The sequence below is a fragment of the Hakea prostrata genome, chromosome 1, assembly GCF_041222555.1.
Source record: "Hakea prostrata isolate BN-2017 chromosome 1, UWA_Hpros_2, whole genome shotgun sequence".
Classification (NCBI taxonomy): Eukaryota; Viridiplantae; Streptophyta; class Magnoliopsida; order Proteales; family Proteaceae; genus Hakea; species Hakea prostrata.
Window position 1 is genome coordinate 23,479,179 of NC_142600.1, and position 7,072 is coordinate 23,486,250.

The 7,072-nt window shown below is 36.7% G+C and overlaps 1 pseudogene; it reads left to right on the forward strand.

The window, feature by feature from the left end:
• Positions 1–2,996: 2,996 nt before the first annotated feature.
• Positions 2,997–4,751, forward strand: LOC149028359 (cytochrome P450 94A1 pseudogene; annotated as a pseudogene).
• The last annotated feature ends 2,321 nt before the right edge of the window (positions 4,752–7,072 follow it).

A 7,072-nucleotide genomic window follows, 5' to 3' on the forward strand; every position in this document is an offset into this window, starting at 1 on the left:
AGTGTAGTTTTGTTCCATTTTTGGTTGTTTGTGATCCTTCTTGTTACGGTATTCCTTTTTAATGTTCTTGATGGAATCCTGTCCGAAAATGAACCCATGTATTCATATAAAGGATGGATCTAATCAAGGGGAGGATTTTGGGTGACAGATCTATGTTAATTTTAGGGTTTCATTTTACCCCTTGATTATGGACTTGTTTGGTTTGAAGTTCGGATTGAGATCATCCTAAAACGGGATTGAAATTGGATGATCAAAAGCCTAAGTTTCGGATTTGAACATTTTGTTTTTTGTGGCGGTTGCTCAAAGCGGTTGCTTGAGCCAAGTGACCGGCCCAAGCAACCGGCTGGGTCACAGTAAGTATGTGGCTTTTGGCTTTTGGTCCGTTTGACTCATATTACTTATATAATCTTGTAACATTGTTTATAGGTGTTCTCTGTTTCTATTGAAAATCTTATAATTGTTATTGGATTACATTCTAAGGAGCTTTTACTTAATTATAGGTAAGGACATACATTCTTGTTCTTATGCAATGACTTGAGCATGCTAGACTAGTTACTTTCTTTACTATGCTTTAATCATATACCTTGCTATAACTGTATGAAGCATGATGACATTACTGTATATTTGTTATTTGTGATGTTCTTTTATGTAATTTATCAATTATGATATTGAACAAGTGGTTAGTGGTTGATGGTGATGATGGTGAATGGTGTATTGTAGTTGTGATGGAAAGGGTATTCCATTGGGATATCTTGGCTTGAGATATCAGAGGGCAGTGGTATGGGACACATGCTCATTGATGCCTCCAGCACTATCATGATTATTGGATGACAAACCTAGGGAGTTTAGAATTGCATGGCTAGGTATCCTACATACTACTACCCTTTCGGTAAGGGGAATTGAAGCTAGATGACCCATGACGATGGTGACATGACTCTGTTTCATCCTACTACAGCGATAATCAATCCGTACGGAGACTCACGGTCCACCTGTTGTTCATGCAATGGTAGGGTTGCATATGTTAAGGTTGGGCTCATGGACGTCCAAGGAGTGGACTGGGTGTTGTGAGGAGTCATGAGAGCATTCCACCCCAACAATATGTGGATCACCATAGGGTTAGGGAATGGAGTCCAATAGCGGTAGCCAGTCCATGAGGGTTCTCATTCCTAGGTTGCGAAGGATACGTAACCGAGTTGGTTGGTGCCATAGGGGAAGTATCTTAACTTCATGTAATGTGTTACCATTATGACTTGCATTGGATTAAAAACCCCAACATGCGCCAGTACTCATTACCAATGGTCGTGGTAAGAGAGTGTTGACTTATTCCCCAACCATGTATTGCCAGGTGTGGACTTTACCCCTTTACCCAAGATCCCAACAGAGGTAATCAGTCCGTGAAGGATCAGAGTGACTAGACCTACCCAGAGGAGGGTTGGTGTTATATCTTAAAGCATATCAACTGTATAGAGATTTGCATTGTTAGATCTTAGAAGCATTCATACTACTACATATCATTCATATCATATTTGCATTGTTGATTGTGTTGACATATGGATGAGATATGTGTATCCTTACTGAGTTCGTCAGAACTCATTTCATTTTCTTGTATGTATTATATAAACTGCACAGATGGTGGCCCAACGTCGAAAGTTGGAATGGATTCGTATGAAAGATCCCTCCCGTATGAAGAAGATGTGGCACTATCAACAGAAGATGGAGATAGCTTATGCGGGAGGTCCTGCTAATGCATAGAGTGCGCTTATAGCACCCATTAATGAACGGAGGAGATAGATTGTCAGACATTTTGCTGACCGTCTAGAGAAAAACTGGAGAACCCCTTCCTTGCTAAACATGAGTCGCAATTTTTAGCTTTAGATAAAGAAACTGGAAAGAAACTTATTTAGTTGTTTTGATTGCTTCCGCTAAACTCATTATTCTTTTGATCATTGATTATTTCTTTATCATTTTATTGGAGTATTTGGACTCCTGTAATATTTCTATTAATTATTGCACTTATTCTTACTCATGATTATCTATTACTTGCATTTATTATTATTGATGGTATGACCCTAGATCCTGTGACGGATCACAGCTACGGGTTGTCAAGCAAATAACCGAGACCGGCGGGTGAAGTGTGACAAAAAGGCTCTTTCCATTTATATGTGACATGATTTCAACAATTGACAATCATAATGAATAACAAAACATCAAACCTTTATCAACAGTATTTTTTATGGGTTCTTAACAAGTAATATATATTAATGAATATATTCTTTTAGAACATTACCAAGATTGTGACACAAAGGCAGGTATTAATGCTCTATAAATGTAAACTTTTCATGAGTTTTTTTTCTTCTTTTCATTCTTAATGCAATCAATCTTTATTTCCTTTTAAAATTTAATATATATTAATGAAGATATTCTTTTAGAACATTATCAAGATTGTGACACAGAAGGCTCTGTAAATGTAAACTTTTCATGAGTTTTTTTTTCTTCCTTTCATTCTTAATGCAACCGATCTTTATTTCCTTTTAAAATTTAACTATAAAAATTATTTTCTTTATATTCTGATTTCTTTATTGATTTTTGGAGAAATAAGAAAGTTGCATTGGAAAATTTTCCCAACATGCAAATATTAAATACCATTTACCAAATAAATAAATAAATACTCAAATTTTCAAAGGAAAATCTTACACACATGTAGACTGAGCTTTCTTGTATTAAAGAAATGAATCTAACTGAAATGAACAGCTAAGGTTCATTTGATTTGGTAATATATACAATCTGAGATACTGGATCTATGGCGGCATTGCCCCGTATGTCTTGTCTAGCTTGCATTTTACAGAAGTCAAAGTCAATTTAAACAGCTCATTCCTTTCTTATACTTTGGCCGTGACCTCATGAATTAGAAAACCAGGTGTCCTGCCTTACTTTGTCAAAGACTTCCCGCCTATAAATACAGTAGTTGGTGCGATCCAGGGAAGTGCACAAACCAATCCGCCTCTGTGGTTTTAGTTGCCTTCTTCACAGCATCTTCATCATGTTTCAGCTTGAGTTTTTAACATCTCTTCTTATAGTTGTCGTCCCACTCTTCCTCTTCGTCGTCAAAATTTGCTTCAATCAGCTGGGAAAGAAATCTTCAGTTTCATCCAAAACTACTAAATTCCCCAAATCCTACCCATTGTTGGGCTCGTCCATTGCCATTTCTGCAAACCAAGAGCGATTCAATCAATGGGCTACAGAACTTCTTCAAGAGAGTCCTAATGGGAATATCCTCCTCCATCGCCCTCTTGGCCATCTTCAGCTTGTAACCACTAACCCAGCCAACGTCCAACACATCCTCAAAAACCAATTCAATCTCTATCCAAAAGGAGACTTCTTCAGAGACAACCTCAGCAATTTCCTCGGCGACGGCATCTTCAATGCCGATGGAGATAACTGGAGGTTCCAGAGGCAGATATCAAGCCATGAATTCAACACCAAATCTCTTCGTAAGTTCATCGAAACAGTTGTGGAAGAAGAGGTCTTCGACCGTCTCCTTCCTCTTCTTGATGACGCTGCCTCTAATGGTTATGTTCTTGATCTGCAAGACATACTTCAGAGGTTTACCTTCGACAACGTCTGTAGAATTTCTTTTGGGTATGACCCGGCGTGCCTGTCACCATCTTTCCCACAGCCCAAATCAGAATTCGCTGAAGCATTCGAAGCTGCAACCCAGTTGAGCAGCGAGAGGTTTCACTACATTTTCCCACCCTTCTGGATGCTTAAACGGGCACTTAACATTGGCTCAGAGAAGCTCCTGCGAGAAGCAAACGCAACCGTCCGTGAATTCGCAACAAAGGTGGTGAGAGAGAAGAGAAGAGAACTGGAAGAGAAATCTTCACTAGAAACACAGGATCTCCTCTCAAGAATCTTGAACTCGGGCCATTCTGATGAACGCTTTGCCACTGATATGGTGATCAGCTTTATCTTGGCAGGCAGGGACACGACGTCGGCAGCCTTGATATGGTTCTTCCTACTGGTTCATCGCAACCCTCGTGTTGAAGAGGAGTTGATGAAAGAATTGAAGGAGATGCCAGAATCACTTGATTACGACGATGTGAAGCACGTTGTATACACCCATGCAGCTCTCTGCGAAACCATGAGGTTGTATCCACCGGTACCAAATGATGCTAAATTCGCTGCCGCCGATGATGTTCTGCCTGACGGAACCTTTGTGAAGAAGGGAACTGGAGTGACATACTTTCCATATGGAATGGGAAGGACGGAGAAGATATGGGGCAAAGACTGCTGGGAATTTCGGCCGGAGAGGTGGCTTGAGAAGGAGGATGACAAGGTGAAATTCGTTGGGAAAGATCCATACACTTACCCAGTGTTCCAAGCAGGGCCCAGGGTCTGCTTGGGGAAAGATATGGCTTTCTTGCAGATGCAGAGGATTGTTGTGGGTGTCATGCAGAAGTATCGGGTGGTGCCGGCCGAGAAGGATTTCGATCCGCTTTTCGTTTCTTACTTGTCCTCCAAGATGAAAGGTGGTTTTCCGGTGAAGATCGAGCTCAAGAACTAGTAGTGAGTAGTTTATCAATCGTAAGTTTGTAACCCTACCCCCTTGAAATAATTAACAAATAGAGAAAACGAAAATGGAGTCAATTCCAAAGTGTGGATAGTTTTGTGATTGTAATTAATGAGTCATATATATTTGCTCGTTTGTCAAAGGAATAAATTAAGAAGAAAATATATATATTTAAAAATATTTTGTAGACAATATTTTGCATTATCTACTTTGTGTATTTGTGCATATGAGTATCTTGGTAGACAAAACTACAAAAAACCTTGACATATCCAACAAGAAAAGTCGATTAGAAACCAAAAGAAAAAATCCAATGAAAAATTGTGAGTTTAATAGCAAAAGTCCGTGCATGGCTTCCTAATGTGAAGAATTTTAAACTGTTAATTGTGAATTTGTGACCACAGAAGAGGAATGGTAAAGGCAGATTTGTCCATTTCATACCAAAAGTCAATTATTTGAATTCATGGCTTGACATGTCCTTCTCAATAGGCAATATATTTTTAACTACCTTTGATGGTTTCCAAAATAAAAAGGCACGGATAACTTATAATGACATTTAAATTTTGAAGTATAATTTGCATAGAAATGAAATTGAGGAATTCTTAACATTTATTATTATTTTCTTTGCATGGCCTTATATAGGCCATACATCATTGTATCTCAAACGTTTTGGTGTTATATGTCGAATTTTTCTAATTACTTTGCAACAAATTCCTTTTATATAAAAAGTAAAGCAAAAGTCATGTTAAAAATTATTATCGCAAAGTATGATAAGAAATTTAAGTGGCTAATTGTCATTTATAATAAACATGGATGTGTATTTTCTTTTTGGCTAAAAGGTTATTTATATTAAAAGTTAAAAGAAAAACAACATCGAAATAACTTTATCAGTTATAAGGAACATGTTAGGTTATCAAGTTCGATTATTGTGAAATTAAAAGCAAAACAGAATGAGAGAGACACCAAGATTCAGTTATAAGGAACATGTTAGGTTATCAGATTCGATTATTGTGAAATTAAAAGCAAAACAGAATGAGAGAGACTCCAAGATTGTCCACGGGAATCACCAATAGCCTACATCCTCGGGGCTTAGCTTTGAGTACAAATCCACTATAGAGAGAAATTAATTACAAAGGACTCACAAATTGTCGTTGAACGATGTATACACACATTGAAACAAAAGCCCTCAAGGATCTGCCTAAAACCATTGTCAATCATGCCGAAACCACCATGGATGCCGAAGGAGTAAAGGAAGAGTAGAAACCCTATCGCAGAGCTCTTTGCAGTCGAATTCTTCAAAACCAAATGTACCCAAAATGAACATGCCAAAGTGAACCAAACCAACCCCATAATATATAAACCTTGGTCCAGCAACAACAAAACGGCCAGCTCAAAGAAACTAAACCAAGACTAAACTAAATACAACCCATGGTCTAATTACACATAAACAAATAATAAAGGGAAATTACAGATTATCCCACTCTACCGTACGTTCTCCCCCTTAATCTGTAATTGATAGACTATCTTTCTGTAGTTGAACTGAGCATCGCAACATCATCGTCCATGTACTTGCAAAAATGTCAAATGAAGAGTAGGGAGATTGTAGTCTAAAATATAGAGCAGCTAAAGACCTCATTAAACTTGGTATGGCTCAATATTTTTACGTTTTACTTTATTATTATTATTATTATTATTATTATTATTATTATTATTATTATTATTATTATTAATTAAAAAAAAATATATATATATATATATATATATAAGGAAATCTGGAAGAAGGCCATAAACAATGACATCTACCTTACATAATTGAGAAGCTGAGGATTAGATAAGGGCCACTCAATCATGAGTTCAACTGGTAAGGTCATCTTTGAATAAGGAATCTGCAACACAATTTGCAGACCTTGGAATATAATAGAATTGACAAGAATCAAAGGATTAATTCAACTTTAAAATATTTTGACAAATGGAAATAATCTCAATAGGAGGATTATATTTGAAATTCAGATACCTCCTTTAATTTCAAATTACTCCTGGAGTCTATTTTTAAGTAAGTCTTTGTTTCTCCTTGATTGGTTCAGACTAATTAGATACTAGTGTGATACAAATACCGAGAAAGTGGATTGCATCAATAGGGAAAACAAAAACCTATTTAATTAATTTAAATTGGATAATTAAAATTGAACCACTATCCACAAAGTAATTAATAATCAATTATTAATTTATAAATTAAAAAGAAATCCTTTATAATTGATAATAAGAGCCCTCCACAAGACCACAAACGCAATCTAAGTAGTAGAGAGTAGAGACTCTATTCATAATTATATGTCTCCACATGCGAATTAATGCATGTTTTGACATTTATATCCTCCACCCCCTACCCTATGACTAGATACGTCCAATGTGATAATTATATGACAACACTGTCCTAAAAAATTTACTCGTAAATTGTGACTATTATTTTTTTTTTAGTCAAATCGGAAATTTTGACCATTATTTTAA